The sequence below is a fragment of the Schistocerca gregaria genome, chromosome X, assembly GCF_023897955.1.
Source record: "Schistocerca gregaria isolate iqSchGreg1 chromosome X, iqSchGreg1.2, whole genome shotgun sequence".
In the NCBI taxonomy this organism is placed as follows: Eukaryota; Metazoa; Arthropoda; class Insecta; order Orthoptera; family Acrididae; genus Schistocerca; species Schistocerca gregaria.
The window spans coordinates 717,583,654-717,604,792 of record NC_064931.1 but is presented as its reverse complement, the minus strand read 5'-3'; the positions used below and the strand labels follow the sequence as shown (position 1 = coordinate 717,604,792).

Here is a 21,139-nt window from a genome sequence, read left to right as displayed (position 1 = left end):
GATTAGTGTTTCCGTGGAAAACGTATCCCCTTGGCACCGAGATAGCGAATACGGACCGTGCATTTCTGTAATACCGTCTACAGCTATATCTACATCTACATAGATACTTTGCAAGCCACCGCACGGTGCGTGGCGGAGGGTACCCTGTACCACTACTAGTCATTTGCATTCCTGCTCCACTCGCAAATAGAGCGAGGGAAAAACGACTATCTATATGCCTCCGTATAAGCCCCAATTTCTCGTATCTTATCTTCGTGATCCTTACGCACAATGTATGTTGGCGGCAGTAGAATCGTTCGGCAATCAGCTTCAAATGCCGGTTCTCCATATTTTCTCTGTAGAGTTTCTCGAAAAGAACGTCGCTTTTCCTCCAGGAATTCCCATTTGAGTTCCCGAAGCATCTCCGTATCACTTACGTGTTGTTCGAACCTACTGGTAACAAATCTCGCAGCGCGCCTCAGAATTCCTCCGATGTCTTCCTTCAATCCCACATGGTACGGATCCCAAACACTCGGGCAGTACTCAAGAACAGGTAGCAACAACGTCCTACATGCCTTCTCCGTTAAAGGTGAACAATTCTTTCCTAAAATTCTCCCAAAGTCGACCATTCAGTTTCCCTACCACAGTCCTCACAAGCTCGTTCCATTTGACATATCTTTGCATCGTTACGACCAGATATTTAAACGATGTGACTGCGTCAAGCAGGATGCTGCTAATAATGGCGTATCCGAACATTACAGGTTTGTTTTCCCTGCTCATCCACATTGACTTACATTAGGGCTAGCTGCCATTCATCACACAAACTGGAAATTTTGTCTAAGTCGTCTTGTATCTTTCTACAGTCACACAACCACGGCACCTTACCGTGCACCACATCATCAGCAAACAACCGCAGATTGCAGTCCACCCTGTCCGCCAAATCTTTTATGTCACACCTTCCTGGGCCACTACCGACGATAAAAAAATGTTCAGATGTGTGTGAAATCTTATGGGACTTAACTGCTGAGGTCATCAGTCCCTAAGTTTACACACTACTTAACCTAAATTATCCTAAGGACAAATACACACACCCATGGCCGAGGGAGGACTCGAACCTCCACCGGGACCAGCCGAACAGTCCACGACTGCAGCGCCTTAGACTGCTTGGCTAATCCCACGCGGCTCCCGACGATACCCTGAACACTTGCCGTCGAGGACAACAGAGTGGGTTCTATTATTTAAGAAGTCTTCAAGCCACCCACGTATCTGAGAACTTATTCCATATGCTCATACCTTCGTTAACTGCCTGCAATGGGACACCGCGTCACATGCTTTCCGGAAATCTAGAAATATGGAACCTGCCTGTTGCCCTTCATCCATATTTAGCAGTATATCATGTGATAAGAGAGATTAGGGCTCGTACAGGCATATAGGCAGTCATTTTTCCGTCGTCCTCTTTGGGAGTGGAACAGGGAGAGAAGATGCTAGTTGTGGTACAAGGTACCCTCCGCCACGCACCGTATGGTGGATTGCGGAGTATGTATGTAGATGTAGATGATATAAAGGCATATAGAGTTTCGCGCGAGCGATGCTTTCTAAAACCATGTTGATTCGTGGACATAAGCTTCTCAGTCTTAAGTCAATTTATTATATTCGAAATGAGAATATGTTCAAGGATCCTGTAGCAGACAGAAGTTAGAGATATTGGTCCGTAATTTTGCGGATCCGTTCTTTTACCCTTCTTATATACTGGAGTCACCTGCTCCTTTTTCCAGTCGCTTGGGACTTTTTACTGGGCGAGAGATTCAAGATAAATGCAAGCTAGGTATGTGGCCAGTAGTGTAGAGTACTCTGTAAAATCAGCCGGACATTACCTTCATTTACTTCCTTACACTGTAACTATTGAAATGTAAGCTCGAACGAAACATTGTCCCTCTATTCGGTCCGATGTCGACGAGAAATAAACTGCTTTATGCACCATTAAGATCTTTTAATTTGTCTTCCTCACTTATAAAACAGCAACATCAATTTTCTTTCAGTCAGACCTTACGATGCATTTATCACATTTTGGACAGCAATCAGCTTACAGTAACACCCGCTAAATCCTTTTCTTTGTTTCCATGTCTGTTTCCCACAGCTAAAAATGCAAACCAGACAATTGTAATAAGTTAATTATCTGTATCTAATCTAGGGTGCTGAAGAAGTTACACACTGATATTAATGTACTGCATATTTTTTAAAAATCGTGCACGTAATCAATGTGAGCAATGCACACGTAGGCTGGCGTGCAAGTGACGTGGAGTCAGTAATGGCAGGCGTAATGCGATGCAGTAGGACAAAGGCCAGGATGGAGATATTGGTAATAGTTCACTACCCTCTCACAACTGAGGCATTAGTGCGCCCTAATTAGAGCGGCATCTGTTTGAAGTTACTCACAATCAAACGGCGCGAACATTACCCTCTGCAGGGTTGTGGTAATAGCTCGCTTCACGAAGTCGCACACACAAGGAGAGGATTACAACCCATTAACTAAAACTGTCATTTCCAACACTGATATTACAGGCGGCGAAGGTGGCATGGATAAGGCGTAAGAGACCAACAATGTGTGCAGAAAAGTACATCTTTTCCCGAATCGACAGCTACTTAAAATTTAATATCGCTAGTTATTCAGGTAAGAAAGCTTCATAAAAAGAGGATTATTTTTAGATCGACTTAAGCAAAGGGCGATATGAAATGAAAATTCCATAATCAGTAAAAGAATCACCTTTTTAAATATGAATCACCGTCCGTATTACAAATGCATTTGTGTCCAGTTTTAAAAGCTTTAATGGGTGTATGTATGCGTGTGTGTGTGTGTGTGTGTGTGTGTGTGTGTGTGTGTGTGTGTGTGTGTGTGCGTGTGAGCGTTGGGGAGACACAAAGAGAGAGAGAGAAGTGTATGTGGGTGGCATATAGTTAAACAATAAGAAGTTGCGGTTGGCCTGATCCTTCGGTATGGTCCTAACTTTGTCACATAAGAAATAGTTTAGTAATTGTTCCTTATTTTATTGGTGCCTCTAGGTGGAACATTAATGTGGATACGTAGATTCCTGCAGCTGAAAAACGTTTGGTTTGTTTCAGCCTTTGTTACACATGTTGTCCCACACTGAGGGCATTGCGCAGAAAGAGTCCCACGCTAAACACTACGCAAAAAGAGTAATATACTGCCAGATGAGAGTTTCTGGTTTCGTTGAAAGACAGCTTTGTTGCGGATCGGATATCACGTGCAACAATGTGCGATAGAAATGGCGCGGCAACTGGAAATCTACTCCAAAGTTGAGGTACGCGATACAATAGGATTCTTATGGAAAATTCGCCTTAACTTCAGTTAGGTTCACAGTGAATTTCAGTCGATGTATGGAACAAAAGCAGTGTTGCGTGCAGCGGCAGTGAAATGGTGCCAACAATCTGACGAATACCGCACAGCCGTGGATGAAGCTGATTCGGAAGGAAGAAAGATTTTGCGCCATCCAACTTCCATCGTTGCGGGAAAATGAAATAACATCTGGAGGGAAAGAGTTTTTCGAACGATGACACTTGTACACAGCTGATCTCGAATGGCTCCTTGAGCAAGGAGCGGACTTTTATAGTTGAGAAACTGAACGACTGGTACAAAGTTCCAACTGTCGTTTACAGATACTTACTAAGTACGTTGAAAACCATGAGGGTTGGAACTTTAATAGTGGCAACTATTTATTTACAGCTCTTACAAAATAGATACGTGTTTCAAAGTTTTACTGACCTTCAGTGTAGTCACCAGCATCGTGCATAACCCGTTGCCAGCGATGTAGAAGTCGTAGGATACTCTCACAAGGGGAAGGCCTCAGAGACGGCCAACCGATTCGGCTCAGATTTGACGGATTGCTTGTGTACAATCTAAAACGAAAGACTCTAAGATATTTTGGGTCAACACCCCCACGTATCTGAGAAAATCACCCCTAAATGTTATGAGAAGCGATCGACTGAAAATTGACGGGATCGATAGATAATTGTAAATAGAGCACTTTTCATCATCAGGTGTGAGGTTCGAAAACGCATACTTTTCCAGAAATCGAGGTAAGAAACTTTTACAACTGCTGCGTCTCTACCCACATGGTTAACACCTATCGACGACAGCGCCGATAGCGCAACGGCCAAGGTGACTGGTTGGGAATCTGAAAACCCGGGTCCGAATCGCGAAGAAACCTAGCGAATGTTATTCTTCCCGTTTGTAATTTCCATATCTCAGTTGATAGGGATAGGAGGGTTAATAAGGTAAGTAAATCAATAAGGAATGTTAATAATAAGGTAGGCAAACTAATTTTCCAAACGCCGTGAGTTAGTATAGTATTAAATTTTAAGCCTTGTTACATGAAAACAACTCCGAGTGAAAGGGCTGCGACTTCCTCGCGAGGGATCACAGATAGCCAACCGTCCGACGCTTGTTTACAGCGAGGCACGGGATAGAATGCACGCGGAGAGAGTTATGTTGTCCCGGTTGCCTCTTCGTTATATCATAGGGAAGGATCAGTGTAGCTGTCGAAAGATTGCATTCATTAGATGCTCTTGGTGCCGTGAGTATATTTGTTTCAAATGTTTGTATGACAAGTACTATCCATCTAGTTGTTCGAAGAAAGTGAGGACACGCAACAGTCACTGGAAGAGCCATTGTAAAGTCACCTGGAGTAAAATTTTAGTTGTTTACTATCTCAAGAGGTTTGAGAAATTTATTTGCCTACCTTATTATCATTCCTTGTTGATTTACTTACCTTATTAAATTTCCTATCCCTATCAACTGAGATATGGAAAAATACAAACCAAAAGAATAACATCCACTACGTTTCTTCGAGATTCGCAGCCAGTTACCTTGGCCGTCGCGCTATTATTTTTTTTAATTCTTTATTCATCTCATTTTGTTCTATTTTGTTTGTTGTATGTGATCGGCGCGGACGACTCAGGACACCCGTTCAGGTTGTTCGCTAAACCGTTCACTCAGGTTTTTTTTTTTATTACAGAGGGTAGCTAAACCCTCTGACCGAACACGCTCAGATACCGTGCCGGCGTTATCGGTGCTGTCAGCGAAAAGCGTTGACCATGTGGGTACAGAAGCGGCAGTTGTAAAAGCATATTACCTCGATTTCTGGAAAAGTATGAGTTTTCGGGCTCCATACCTGGTGACGAAAAATGCTCTATTTACAATTATCTATCGATCCCGCCAACATTGATTCGATCGTTCGTCATAACCTTTAGGGGTGATTTTCTCAAAAACGCGGGGGTGTTGACCCAAAATATCTCACATTCCTTCGTTTTAGGTTGTACACAAGCGACTTGCTAAATCTGAGCCGAATCGGTTGGCCGTGTCTGAGGCCTTCCCCTTGTAAGTAGTGCCACTTGCGTTGACAGTTCGAGCGACGCGGTCTTTTGCCCGACGCATTTGTAGCAGTTCTGGAGCGAATGCCGTGAAGTGTTTCCTTCAGTTCTGAAATCGAAATGAACTTACGAGGGCTTACGTCAGGGGAGTGCAGTCGGTGGTCTAGCACTTAGCAGCCCCATCAGTCAAACAAATCAGTAACAGATTGCACTGTACGTGATCGAGCATTGTCCTGAAAAAGTCTCGTCACTTCCGTCTCTATGCTACTAATTTTATGAACACAACCTCCGTCTAGCTTAGAGACGGAAGTGATGACACATTCTGCAGGAGCTGACCATCATTTTTCAGGACAATGCTCAAGCACGTATAGTGCAATCTGTTACTGATTTGTTTGACTGATGGGGCTGCTAAGTGCTACACCACCGACTGCACTCCCCTGACTTAAGCCCTCGTAAGTTCAATTTGATTTCTAAACTGAAGAAAACACTTCACGGCCTTTGCTTCACAACTGCTACAAATTCGTCGGGCAATAGACCGCGCCACGGTTCTAGGCGCACAGTCCGGAACCGTGCGACTGCTACGGTCGCAGGTTCGAATCCTGCCTCGGGCATGGATGTATGTGATGTCCTTAGGTTAGTTAGGTTTAAGTAGTTCTAAGTTCTAGGGGACTAATGACCACAGCAGTTGAGTCCCATAGTGCTCAGAGCCATTTGCACCATTTCAATAGACCGCGCCGCTCCAACTATCAACACAACTGGCACTGCTAAGAGCATCCTACGATTTCCACATCGGTGGCAACGGGTTATGCGCAATGCTGGTGACTATTTTGATGGTCAGTAAAACATTGAAACAAATATCTATTTTGTACGAGCTGTAAATAAATAGTTGCCACTATTACAGTTCCATCCATCGTAAAATCGTGTATATGTGTTCTTTTCAATTTCAGCGAAGCGTTCAATAAAGGTTACTTGCCCTGCTAAAACAACATGTAATTTATTTTTTTAAATCCCCTGGTAACTGTCACTCATCGCGATATTTTAAAGTGTTTCCGTTTCCTATCTTTTTGTCACACTGCCAGAACTCAGAATTAGGTTACGAGACTAACGAGGTTAATTTTGTATGCCTATCTGAAAATGAGTGCGAAAAGGGTTGAAAATTAGTTATGGGAGCAAACAAATATTTCAAAAGTGGTTCGTCGCAGTTTTTTGTACTTGTATTTACATATATTAAGGGGCTTTGGAGGATATAATGAAATAATGTCTCACAAATTCACGGATCTACACTCCTGGAAATTGAAATAAGAACACCGTGAATTCATTGTCCCAGGAAGGGGAAACTTTATTGACGCATTCCTGGGGTCAGATACCTCACATGATCACACTGACAGAACCACAGGCACATAGACACAGGCAACAGAGCATGCACAATGTCGGCACTAGTACAGTGTATATCCACCTTTCGCAGCAATGCAGGCTGCTATTCTCCCATGGAGACGATCGTAGAGATGCTGGATGTAGTCCTGTGAACGGCTTGCCATGCCATTTCCACCTGGCGCCTCAGTTGGACCAGCGTTCGTGCTGGACGTGCAGACCGCGTGAGACAACGCTTCATCCAGTCCCAAACATGCTCAATAGGGACAGATCCGGAGATCTTGCTGGCCAGGGTAGTTGACTTACACTTTCTAGAGCACGTTGGGTGGCACGGGATACATGCGGACGTGCATTGTCCTGTTGGAACAGCAAGTTCCCTTGCCGGTCTAGGAATGGTAGAACGATGGGTTCGATGACGGTTTGGATGTACCGTGCACTATTCAGTGTCCCATCGACGATCAGCAGAGGTGTACGGCCAGTGTAGGAGATCGCTCCCCACACCATGATGCCGGGTGTTGGCCCTGTGTGCCTCGGTCGTATGCAGTCCTGATTGTGGGGCTCACCTGCACGGCGCCAAACACGCATACGACCATCATTGGCACCAAGGCAGAAGCGACTCTCATCGTTGAAGACGACACGTCTCCATTCGTCCCTCCATTCACGCCTGTCGTGACACCACTGGAGGCGGGCTGCACGATGTTGGGGTGTGAGCGGAAGATGGCCTAACGGTGTGTGGGACCGTAGCCCAGCTTCATGGAGACGGTTGCGAATGGTCCTCGCCGATACCCCAGGAGCAACAGTGTCCCTAATTTGCTGGAAGTGGCGGTGCGGTCCCCTACGGCAATGCGTAGGATCCTACGGTCTTGGCGTGCATCCGGGCGTCGCTGCGGTCCGGTCCCAGGTCGACGGGCACGTGCACCTTCCGCCGACCACTGGCGACAACATCAATGTACTGTGGAAACCTCAAGCCCCACGTGTTGAGCAATTCGGCGGTACGTCCACCCGGCCTCCCGCATGCCCACTATACGCCCTCGCTCAAAGTCCGTCAACTGCACATAAAGTTCACGTCCACGCTGTCGCGGCATGCTACCAGTGTTAAAGACTGCGATGGAGCTCCGTATGCCACGGCAAACTGGCTGATACTGACGGCGGCGGTGCACAAATGCTGCGCAGCTAGCGCCATTCGACGGCCAATACCGCGGTTCGTGGTGTGTCCGCTGTCCCGTGCGTGTGATCATTGCTTGTACAGCCCTCTCGCAGTGTCCGGAGCAAGTATGGTGGGTCTGACACACCGGTGTCAATGTGTTCTTTTTTCCATTTCCAGGAGTGTATATTCGGTGTTAAACGATGGAGTGTTGACCACGGAAGCCAAGATCAGAAATTAGGAATCGTGGATATATAGCGATGTTGAATCTATAGTTGTAATTGTTGCAAAGTAATTTGACATCTGTAAATAAGAAAGGTCGTACACTTTCTCTACCTCTACGCATCTTCTACTAGCTCTGCAGCTGTTGATGACATTAGTTTTGGGTTTTTGTTCGAGTTTTAAAGACAACCACACACAAGCATTCAGAGGAGGAGATTAGTGCCCAACTTCTATTTTCTGTTCGTTTTGTAGTATTTTCTGTAATACTGGAGCTAGTAATGAATAGCTCTGTAATTTCTTCACAAGTGCTTACGAGTGAATTGTTCAAGATTTTTCGGTAAAAGTAAGTAACAAATTACTTATCATTGGCATTCGGAGTGAGAAAAAGACTTTCTCTTCAAAGAAGTTACAGGTGAACGTGTGTGTTTGTTGTGCCATGCAAGTGTGGCTTCTTAAAGAAAGGGGATACAGAACAGCAGTGTAAAACTGTTCGTTCATGACCTGAAGAGCCTTTTCCTTGTACACTCAGCTCCTAGAAAAGAAAAAGTGAGACAGAAGAAACGTTAATTTGTCGCACATCAATCGTACTCATAATATCGTAAAACACCAAACATAAGTAAAGCTAAAATAAAAGACTGTAGCGTACCAGAATGCCGCTATAATTGTTAATTGTTAGACGTTTTACATTGACAATAGGCCTATTTTAGCATTATCGCCATCTTCAGGCTATATCCGTATTGAATTGTGGCGCTGTCCCTATCTTATGATCTTATTGCTGCACAGAGCGTTCCGAACTGCAGCCAAGTTTTTAAATACGAGGGTCGGTCAAGAAGTAATGCCTCCCATTTTTTTCTACTTAAAAAAATTAAGTTAAGTGAAAAATTTGAATTTGGCGCCATTCCTCCAACCTTCTTCTGCAATCCACTGCAGTAGTAACTTTCTGTGTCAACAGGTGGCAGCACAGCAGAAGTTTGTAAGATGGCCGACATCGATGTTCGTTTGAGACAGTGTTGTGTGATTGAATTCTTGAATGCAGAAGGTGAAACGCCCATACGCATTCATGAAAGACTGAAGAAGGTGTATGGTGTTGTGACAGTGGATGTCAGCACTGTTAGACGATGGGTTCGTCGTTGTAAGGAAGCTGAAGGGCAAACACCGTTGACTGACGAAAAGCGGAGCGGCAGGCCGCTGAGTGCAGTGACTCCACACAACATTCAGCAAGTTGATGACATCATTCGTGGTGACCGTCAGGTGACTGCAGATGAAGTGTGTTGCATTATTTCTCTTAGTAAAGGCAGTGTGATCACGATTATTAAACAATTGGGGTACTCAAAAGTTTGTGCATGGTGGGTTCCAAGAATGTTAACCGATCAGAATAAAGAGGCAAGGAAAACAATAGCCTCCCAACACTTGCAGCGCTTCCGTTTGGAGGGAGATGAGTTTCTGAAAAAAATTGTGACCAGGGACGAAACATGGGTGCATTTTTTTGAACCCGAATCAAAGAGGCAGTCAATGGAGTGGCGTCACACAAGCTCGCCGAGGAAGAAAAAATTCAAAACTGTGCGATCGGCAGGGAAAGTTATGGCAATAGTTTTCTGGGATACAGAGGGTGTGATTCTGGTTGATTTTTTGGAGCAGGGATGCACAATAAATTCTGTTCAATACGTCACAACCCTCAAAAAACTTAAAGCACGTCTTCAGCGAGTTCGCCCAACAAAATCAATGGCAGATGTTCTTCTTTTGCATGACAATGCAAGACCACACACCAGTCGTCACATCTCTGACGAGATTGTCAAAATTGGATGGGAAGTTTTGCCTCATCCCCCATACAGCCCTGACCTGGCACCATCAGACTTCCATCTGTTCGGGCCACTAAAAGAAGCTCATCGTGGGATTCATTTTGAAGATGAGGAGGCCGTCAAAACATCCGTGCGTCAATGGCTTAGGAAGCAGAGCTGTGATTTTTACCGTGCTGGGATACATGCCCTTGTTCAAAGATGGACCAAAACTGTAGAGATGGGCGGAGATTACATTGAAAAATGACAAAATGATCCTCAATGTTGTGGTTTTCAACCTATGTAATTGCATTTAAATTTCCTGACAATTAAACGTAGAAAAAAAATAGGAGGCATTACTTTTTGACTGACCCTCGTATTTACCTTAATCTCTATTAATTGCTTTTGTCCCCATATGTAAGCTAGGTCTTTTATCGATTGTATATACGTTGTGGTTTTGAGAGCTACGATTAGCTGTCAATCGTAGCTGTCTAAACCACAGTACATACAAGCGATAAAAGACCTCGCTTACATTTTCGAAAAACAGCAATTAAGAGTGATTAAGATAAATATTTAAAAACTTGGCTGCAGTTCGGAACGCTCCGTGCAGCAATAAAATTATAAGACAGCGACAGTGCCACAATGCAATATGGATATAGCCTGAAAATGGTGATAATGCCGAAATAGTCCTATTGATAATGTAAAATGTCTAATAATTAACAATTATAGCAGCATTCTGATACATTACACTCTTTTATTTTATTATGTCATTACAAGACATCTACCATGCCGCGTGTCTAAGGGAAAATAAATGAATAAAGCTAATCATGAAGATTCACACCACGTCCCCAAGGTCATCGATCGAAAGAATCACTGACATGAGAACGGTGGAATGATGAAAGATGTGTTTGCACAGGGTAGTGACACATTCAAACTTATTGTGACTAACTTCACCCCCGAGTATAAGGCTCTGCAACGAAGCGAAAATTAGCAACAAAATATGTTTTTTCTCACTGCATGAATATTTATATTTTTTGATGTAACACAGGAAAATATTGTACGAAATACTTGTTTCAGCGAATTTCTCAACTTTTTGTTTCACTCATGAACTGCTGTGTGCCAAATAATGTTTGTTTCAGAGTTGTGACCCAGGTCGTTTTACCCCCACAGTGATGTGTATGAGCTCCAAATTTGATGAAAATAATTATGTGACTGATTTACACAGTACACACCCCCTCAAGATTCAGAATACTCCCTCCCCTCCCGCAGGTGCATTTCGCCTGGAGGAAGCACAGTGGCTGATCGATTACTTTCGAATTTTATAAGCAGGTCCCATGATCAGGAAGTTTGGTAGTCGCTCACATAAGGAATGAAATGGTTTTTACCGCCATGGCAGTGTGTTTCGTCAGTCAGTAACAACTGTCTATTTCCTTTTTAAAGATTGAGTGTATGTTAATAAAAAAAACTTGGTATATTGGTCATCGCCCGTCTAACAAGCACTGGGCAAAGTGTGTGGATTGAGTAGGTTGTGCTCCAGTGTATGAGACGTAGTTAGGACTCAAGTACAGTACCGCACACAGGGCGTGTATGTGAGGTTGCACAGTGTCTTAAAACATTGCACCACTTGGCTGACGCGTGTTGCTTGCCCTGCAACACCCTTTTGCGCATACAGCGGCACCAGGTTAACAGAAGCGCGCCGCATTATAACAGACCAAGATGGCTATTGTGCACGGTACTGCGTAATTCCGGGTCGCGCTCGTAAGTAATAATACAATGGGGACGCCACGCTCTTACGGTAGCAGCCACTCTTCCGGCCGCAGGTCGCTGCAGCCTTTCTCCCGGGGAAAAGGAACAGCTTTACACTTCCGAAAATATGGTTGTCGTGTCACATAATCATTAGTCTTTTAGTTTATTTCGCTCCTAATTATCTTTTTTTTTTTTTTTGTAGGATACAGAAAAGTGTTGGGTATACAGACATAAATTTTCGTGAAGAACGAGCACGCACGATTCCTTGTGCGTGTATGTGTTTTAATACATACTGAAGTAAAATTGCAACCAATACATTCGCAATTACTCTAGTGGTTAAGCCTCATCATAGACCCATTGTGTATTAGCGTTTCCGACGAGTGCAGCTTCTGTCAGTGCTTATGTCATACGAGGCAATCCGTTTACGTACGAATAAGAGCGAATCTGGTTACATACGAATAAAATGACGAACGAAAGCGACCAGTCTCTATTGAAATTTCACTATTTACATAACGTATGTGTATCATATCACTTTGCCGGCCAGATTGGCCGAGCGGTTCTAGGCGTTACAGTTTGCAACCGTGCGACCGCTACGGTTCGAATCCTGCCTCGGACACGGATGTGTGTGATGTCCTTAGGTTGGTTAGGTTTAAGTAGTTCTAAGTTCTAGGGGACTGATGACCTCAGCAGTTAAGTCCCATAGTGCTCGGAACCAACCATCATATCACTTTCCTCGGTTTACACTACTCGCAACGAGTGATCTCTGCAGATGGGGGATAAGGTCTGCGGCAATCCTTTCCCTACCCAGAACGCTGGCTGAGGGGAACTATCTTGGATTTTAAGACCTGAGTGGTTTTTGGGCCTGATCTTTGATCAGAGGTTAACATGGGTGCCATACAATACCTCCATGACCTGAAATCCTTCATGTCTGAAGGTACTATGCATCTAAAGATGTCGTATCTGTCAGAATTGGGAAGTAAATCGGTCCAGTTTTCTCACATTCTGTAGAACCTTCGTCCGCACACTGGTTGACTCTGGCAGGATATTGTATGGATCAGCTAGGCCTTCACACTTAAATATGTTGGTAGCTGTCCACCATGAGGCATTAGACTGTCCACAGGAACCTACCGAATCTGTCCCATTTCTAGCCTCTGTGCAGAGGCTGGCTGGTGGGCCACCTTTTACCATCCAGCGAGAACTCTTCATGGTGCGATGCATATTCAAGATGAGGTCCATTTCTGACCACCGCGTTGTCGGTATTGGGGCTGATCGCCGGTCTACTAAGCATTTCTCTGTCCATGTGCAGGACTATCCCCGAGGAAACTTGGTGCAGTAGACATAACAACTCTTACAAAGGAGTGGAGCAATTACAGTCCGTTTACCACTGGCCCTGTCTTAACCTGGACGTGACGGAGTACTATAAGCTCACCACCCTGCCTATATTTTTAAAACGACTTTTTAAGGGCATTTTGTCGGATTATCTGGTCCACATGGAGGTTTTTGCCGATGGATCAAAGCGAGGGGAGAACGTTCCGTGTTCTTTGTCTTCCCACATTTTATGATTAAATTTGTCTGACTATGCCACTTCTTGGTGTACTGTGTAGAGCTGTGGGAAGTCAAGAAGGCACTGGAGCACGTGATACTTCTAGGCGGAGGGATGTTCCTTATCTGCACAGGTTGTCTTGATTTCTGCAGGCTATTCAGCAAAAGTTCTTAACAGACAGAATATTTCAGATGGTCCAGAACAGTGTCCTCCTCGTGCACTCGCACAAGAAAGAGGCGACCTTCTGCTGGGTCCCTGGACACATAGGAATCGGTGGTAATGCGGAATCTGAGAGGACACGGAAAGAAGTCTGCTAGGAAAATACACACTTCAAATTCAAGTTCCCCTCCAGGCTCTCGCATCATAGATGACAAAGAGAGTGTTGGCTGAGTGGGAAAGACAGTGGCTGGCAGGGGCTAAGAACAACGTGTGCCCGGTCAAACCGACTATTCACTCATGGCGCATCTCGTTTCGTGCTTCACGTAGAGACGAAGTGGTCGTCACTCGTCTTCGTATAGGACACTACCCAATGACGCACTCATATCTCTTGCGCCAATAAAACCAACCGGTATGCAGTGTTTACGGCGAATCATTCAAATGCATCATGTTTTAACGTCTTCCGTGTTGTATACTGAGAGGAGGCAAGCATTTGGCCTATCGACGGACTTACCCTAAATTTTAGACAATGACGAAATAATTGCAGGCGAAGTGCTGTTATTTTGTGTGGTGTCAGGATTCATGCTCAAGCTAAGTCGACGGAGTTTTTAATGTGCTTTTTAGTGGTTCGCTCATCCTATTAGTTCCGCGATAAATCAGCCTTCTTACTGACTTCCATTAATTCTTTTAACATGTGACAACGGTACGTCTAGATCTACTGGAAATTGTATGTGACATTATATATTGCTATAGCTATCCTTATAAGACATTTGCTTTTCGTTTTCGCAAGAGTACTACTCATTCATCAGTATGGAGTTCTTGTGCTGATTATCACACTGTTTAGCGGCCAATAATTTTTACATCCATCTTTCCATCTACTCTAATCACTCACAAAAGTGGTCTTACGCGGTCGTGCGTTATCGTGCGACAAAACGACATTCCTAAAGCAGTCGTTATTTCCCCTGAATTGATTTCTCCAACCGTTTCCGCATTTTACAATAATAGGCATAATTCACCGTCAACGTAGGTGTGGAAAATTGCAAGCATATCACGCTGCGTGTCCCCAAAGAGCGACTCCATAGCTTTCTTCCCGGATAGCTTTGTTTTGAACCTCTTATCGTGCGAGATGAAGGCTTTATTCACAAAATTGATGCTTGCTCCACCTTAGGTGTCACATGATGCTCCGGGATCCTTTCCTTGTCACTTTCCATGTGAAATATTTTGTGCTGGAGAGATAATCTTATTCTCTAGGTTTCATTATTGTCTCCGAATTCTCACGGTACCTAGCTAGAACACGTGTACCAATTCACTATGCACGAAACCCACTACAGTGCCAAAGCAGATGTTGAGTTCGTGTCCAGTGTATCTCAGTTTAATGTGACGATTGGCTTGAATAAACCCTTCGACACGGCACACGATTGCCTTTTTCAAACTGCGGGCAACAAACCCATACCTGCTTTCATTTCATTACACTCACTCCATGAGTTTCCACTAGTTGGTAACGAATTTCGTTTAGGTATGATTACTTTAAACTGCAAAACATTGTTTTTAAACTCCTCACTTCAAGTTCAGGCCATGTATCCGTCAGTGCCGCCATTATGAAACATCTACCGGGAGATTTGAAACTGTGTCCATCTGTTCTACCTATACATGGATACATTTATACATCGGTGAGAGCTCTTGTTACTTGCTGAAACACCCTAGTACATTCGCAAGCAAGGAAAGGAGCTGACCTATGTTTATAAGACGATGTACCACCCACGTCACTTTACAATGGCGCTATAGCGATCTGAAGAAACTCCAGTGATGGTAAGGTTCTCGAATTCCGCTCTATCCATATCACACAACTTCCTTCATTGCTGTTTTTCACGAAGAAGACGCCTCTGAGCTTGGCACGCGGACGTAAGACACAGTTCGGACCGACTTCCATTAGTTTTATAGTATATCGTGGAAGAAATTAAGGAAATCTCATGATATAATCGATTCAGGAGCAATCTCGTGCGCCACCTCATCACGGATTTACTCTCTGATATTGTTCGTTGTTCGATGTCTGACGTGAAACGAAGATCATAAATTATGTGTGACACTATGAGGAATATCTTGTACTGGATGAGACAATTTAACGTATTTTCGGCCTCCTTAGTTTTTTGAGCGCATCAGAACATCTCCTTTAATTGATTGTTGGTAATTTTTGGTGTCTCATGGTCAATAGTTCCAGAAACTGTATTCGGAGACGATTTGGCGTTACTTACTACGCTGTAACATTCGAGTTGAGTATTGCCTATACTGTACAGAGCGAATTGCAAAGTGCTACTGATTAGCAATAAAGAAAAGACTGTTTATTAACCATCCAGTCGAATTCGATTATAATTAAAATACTGTGGAAATAATTTACTCAGTTTATTGAAAGGAGTAGTTACCATTATTCACTGAGCCACAAAAATATCTTAGCGAAAGGTTATGGTAGCTATTGTTAGGCACATTAGACTTGCTACTTTACTACACGATTATTATTTAAAATAATGTTAGTTCAAAGGGAGATATTTTATATAGAACGACGACTGAATGGTCACGCTTCACAACTTCCCATAACATTCTCTGTGTCCTAGAAGTCTACTACACGAAGCGTTCTTGTTTCCATCAGGGTGAAGAGTGTTACTGCATGTTGCCTATTAGATGCTCCTAATCCAAAGGACCATGAAAGTACATATTACAGTCAACTTCTTAAGCAGTTGGAATTTCCTTCAGAGTTCTCATGACACTTACATTCTCAAACGCAATTTGTTGTCAAATGTGTGGTTTAATTCCTGGATAATTCAACACTTGCAGGGTAAATGATATACAGTAGCTTTATAAATCTTTGGTTTGGCAAAAAGTAGGAACTCTCACATACATGTATGGAAGTTTAACAGATGGAAAAACTCACATGCTACACGCTGAGATCAGATGGAAAGTTTTTGCGCTCTACCTGACAACTCTACAGTGAAATGTCAAACTGTCATCTGTAGATTACATCAAAGAGTGGATCTACACGCAACTAGTCTTGAATATCAATATCTCAGACAGAATTGTATGATGAAGAAGAAATTCCATGAACATGGTGCATTTTTAATATGTAAATCCTTTGTGTTTACATTTACAGAAAGCATATTACAAGTCTGAGATACGACTCAGACACTCCTACGCTTGATGATAGAGCCACAAAACAACTGAAAGTATTTTTCGCTTATCACAGCCCCTGATACTTCATAATCTATCGAGGCAATCACCGAAAATAACACACGCATTAAGAAATTTAAAAATGAATGTAGCATAAAGTATCGCAAATTCAGATTTAATTTAAAATTTCAATATTTTCGCAATATTCAGATCTATTTTCATGTTCCAGTCATATGTAGTTAATTATGAACATCTTACTGAAAAACTGATCTGAACTTGCTGTGCAATAAAAAAATCAATAACGTTATCCACTATAAGCAACTAGAACACTGCAACCCTGCATATGTCAGGGTAGCAGCACGACAAGCATTATGTCATGGTGATAATCAACAGTTTATGCCTACCACCAGGCGTAAAAGGAACATAGAAGCCTTCAACAAAAAACCTTCAAAGCACTAGTCATATAAGTTGGAGTGAGAGGAAGTGTTGTAATTGAGTTAATAATAAAACCAGTATCAGCCTCAACAACAACGAACAAAATTCCTTAAAAATAGATTGACACTAAATATCAGTACCATTTAGGAAGACATCATTTAAAGTAGCCCACAGTTTCCAGTATGAGGTTAGTAAAATTTTGGTAACTTAAGTTCCTTTTAGTAGCTTCTATTTCTGGACATTGTAACTGGTTGGTTTCAACTCAAATATTTAATACACAAGACTTCTCTATCGCCTGAGTATGCATGTATACATCCACATATTTTTCTCCTGAGGCACAATTTTAGGAAATTACTTGCAAAAATAATTTTGTTGAATGTTGCTTGAGATACAGTATTGTGAAAAAAGGGATTGTTCATAAGTAAGTGAAGTTGAAAATTCGATAAAATGTTTATGGAACAGTGACTTCAAAAGTTTAATTCTAGTAAACAGCAGGTACTGGTTACACACATTGTACCATGCGTGCGATAATAATCACACGGTCAAATATTTTCACTTTGTATACTCGAATATAGGCAACTGCTGGGTGAGTGTGTACGCCTCTAGCGCCAAAGATTGGAAAAATACCAGTTGTCAGTTCTACAAAAATTGTGCAAGTAACTAAACTTTTTAAAAATCGTAATTTCTTAAGTTATTGTGACAAAGAACGAGAAATACATAGAACGTCAACTACAAAACTTGTCTTCCACGTTATGAGGTATTTATGAGCTCCCCTATGCATACAAACGGTGTTTGAAACTTGCCATGGTATTCGACTGAAGAGAATGTTGATAACTTTAAGGGGAACATTCCCAAGTGTAAATAAACGCACTTGATGAAACTTGATGGGTGTGTTGATGGGCACAATAACGGAAATCTTATTTTTGTTTGTTTGTCCTGAATTTCAATTTTAACTGACAAAACACACCGCAAATTGTAACTTGGCATATTAGATTTAGAGGCAATATCTTTGAAACGATGATACACCAAAAACGTTTTTCACATAAAAGTTGATATGTAATTATCGTTCTTGAAAACTGTATAATCGACTTCCGTTTGGGTGCATTCTAGCACTTGCCGTAGCATGTGCAGTATCTGCACCACATGTTGGCGTGCAGTCAACATGCCCCTAACTTCAACGAAGTGTCCAAAATGGTTAAAATGGCTCTGAGCACTATGGGACTTAACATGCGTGGCCATCAGTTCCCTAGAACTTAGAACTACTTAAACTTAACTAACCTAAGGACATCACACACATCCATGCCCGAGGCAGGATTCGAACCTGCGACCGTAGCGGTCACGCGGTCCCACACTCAAGCGTCTTGAACCGCACGGCCACACCGGCCGGCACATGAAATAGCACATCCCACCGGCTATCACTTCGTTTTCAGGCTCGCACTTTCACATATCTCCAGATCATTATGAACAGTTTCTCTTCCTACAGTTTCACTTTGCAAAACTGTTTGTGATGTTCCTACTACAGACACACGCCCAGTATCCTTTTTTCCGTGAGGCCCCGAAACCTAGGCCGGTTGGGACTCGTCCTCAGTATCTGTAACCAACTTGAATATACGGCGCGCGAGCGGAATGATAAAGTGTCGTCGAAATTTTTACCGTCATGCTCTACGAAACCAGTGAGTGCAGGCACGCACTTCATCCATAATATGTATCCCTTTATATTCACCATTATTTCTTCCTTAGACGTTTCGATTGAGGCAGAGAGCGATAAATGATGGGATAACCTTGTAATAATTCAAGAAAATGGCTCTGAGCACTATGGGACTTAACGTCTGTGGTCATCAGTTCCCTAGAACTTAAAACTACTTAGACCTAACCAACCGACGGACATCACACACATCCATGCCCGAGGCAGGATTCCAACCTGCGACCGTAGCGGTCACGCGGTTCCAGACTGTAGCGCCTAGAACAGCACAGCCACACTGGCCGGCTTTCAAGGGGGGAAAAAATGTCTCGTAAGAAGAGAAAAAGATTTTGTGACTCCATTTTGTGAACTTCAATGATTATTTTATAGAGACACGCATAATCACAGTACAGTAAAAGTGGATATTACGATATATTCTCAGGGCGTTGTCCACGTGAATGTTGATCGTTGGACACCTGAGAAAAATCGCACGAAAAAGGAGCTTCTGTGTGACGATAACTCGGTTATTTATGTTTCTGGTGGAGTCTGTACCAGGAAAAGTGCCATGGCCAAGAATTATTATATCTGCTGGCTATTGTGATATATTATCGCGAACTATTAAGAAGACCAATCATAATTTTTACATCGGATTAATGTTTCACTTTGTTACTAAGAATGGGAAAAACGTTACACGAATATAGAATAACTGTTCTCCTTATACTGGGTAACAATTGAAACGAAATTCCATTTATAATGACAGTGGCGAAGGAACGGTAATACGAGAAGAGGAATGCCCTCTAACCGCGAGCTTTAGACGCTTCCGCCAACGCGTCTTTAAAAAAGATCATTCCATTGTTAATAGGAGTAGTGAATAAAAGAAAAGAAAAAAAAGAAAAGTGGCCTTAAACAGCAAGTTTTAGACGCTTCCTAAGAAAAGAAGATCGTATTGTTTTTATCTACTACCCTCCTTGTAGCAGAAACACAGCTTCCAGGCACACATCTTGATATACTAAAAATTGTGTATATGCTTTCGATCAATATTGTTGTGTGTATTCGTCTGATAAAACAAGTTGCGGAGAATGCAGTCGTTGTCGTGGAGGAAGCTCCACAGTCCAGAGGCATGTAAGACATTCCGCTTTACAGTCTTCCTTCCGGGTACTGGCGAAAGCTATTCTTCAAATTTACATACCATCAGAAGCTACGTCTCATAGAAGATGTTCAGCTACATCCATAATAAAGACAGGGAGAGCCAAGGCACTGTGTGATGAATTTTAACGTATCTCGACAGCAAACATGTCCAGATGTAGGAAATGAGTAATATTTTGAATTTTTTCTTTTAAAAAATGTTTGGTGAATGTACTGAAATTATAAGAATAGAAATTTAATAATTTGCACTTGTAGAAACAGAAAGTGTTACACCAAGAATACCTTGACCGAATACTGCCAAATAGTTCCATTCCAGTGGGACGCGTTGACTAAAATTTCATCCTTACATGAAACTTTTTCAATGTTTGCAGTCCAGAATAGTGCCATTATTACAGAAAGAGACAGCATGCTCAGAAGGCGTCCACATGCAACGTAATGCCATATTTCGGACTTTGATAATTATCGAATCATTGGCACAACGGACACTGAAAGGGGACAGTGAGTCCCGTTTCCATTAAAGCTGTGTGTAGCTTGTGCCACAATTTGTTGTCAGTGACTCGTTACTTCCATTTTAATTTTTCTCTTTACTTTGTTGCAGCCTTAATCGTCTAGCGTCTAGTAAGGAAAAATGGACATACATATACTTTTTATCCCTGATGCAATATGTTTTTCCCTTCCTTTCTACCCTATGTGTGTATGTGTGTGTGTGTGTGTTTATAATTGGTAATATTCGTATGTTTTGAAGCACACTCCCATATAATCAGAAAGTAAACTAAACTAAACTCCTCCGGAAATGGCCGGCCGCCGTGTCATCCTCAGTCCACAGGCGTCAGTGTATGTGGATATAGAGGGACATGTGGTACAGCACACTGAGGTCGCGGCCGTATGTCAGTTTCCAAGACCGGAGTTCCTCAGATTGCCTCACAAGCGCTGGATGCACCCCGCTTGCCAACAGCCCTCGGCAGACCGGATGGTCACCCATCCAAGAGCCAGCCCAGCCCGACAGCGCTTAACTTCGATGATCTGAAGGGAACCGGTGCTACCACTGCGGCAAGGCCGTTGGCTATAATCAGAGAGTATCGTAATGTTATTGGCATGTAGTGCCAAATTTTCAGCTCCTTGGGATATGACCAGAGACATAACTCAGTGCCAGGAAGTGAAGGCTTCACTATGGTGCAGGGTGGAGGCATTCGCAATAGCGCTTCTTTCTTCCTCACACCAGCCGCCTGGGGTAGATGCGCGCTGGGAGGAAAGTGTTTGGCTCATTGTTCAATCTGGGTTGGTAAGTAATGGGTTGGATTGGCTTGCTCTGGTTTTAGATTATGAACACAGCGTTTTGTAATTTCATGTTATAATTAGTTCAGTTTGATTTTTCATCGCCACGATACGCAGTA

General features: G+C 42.9%; 1 protein-coding gene and 1 pseudogene across 1 annotated transcript in view; both read right to left on the bottom strand.

The window, feature by feature from the left end:
* Window positions 1-21,139, bottom strand: part of LOC126299396 (uncharacterized) — a 1,761,671-nt gene that overhangs the window by 636,978 nt on the left and 1,103,554 nt on the right. The gene's annotated exons all lie outside the window — the stretch shown is intronic.
* Window positions 20,692-20,809, bottom strand: LOC126300126 (5S ribosomal RNA; annotated as a pseudogene).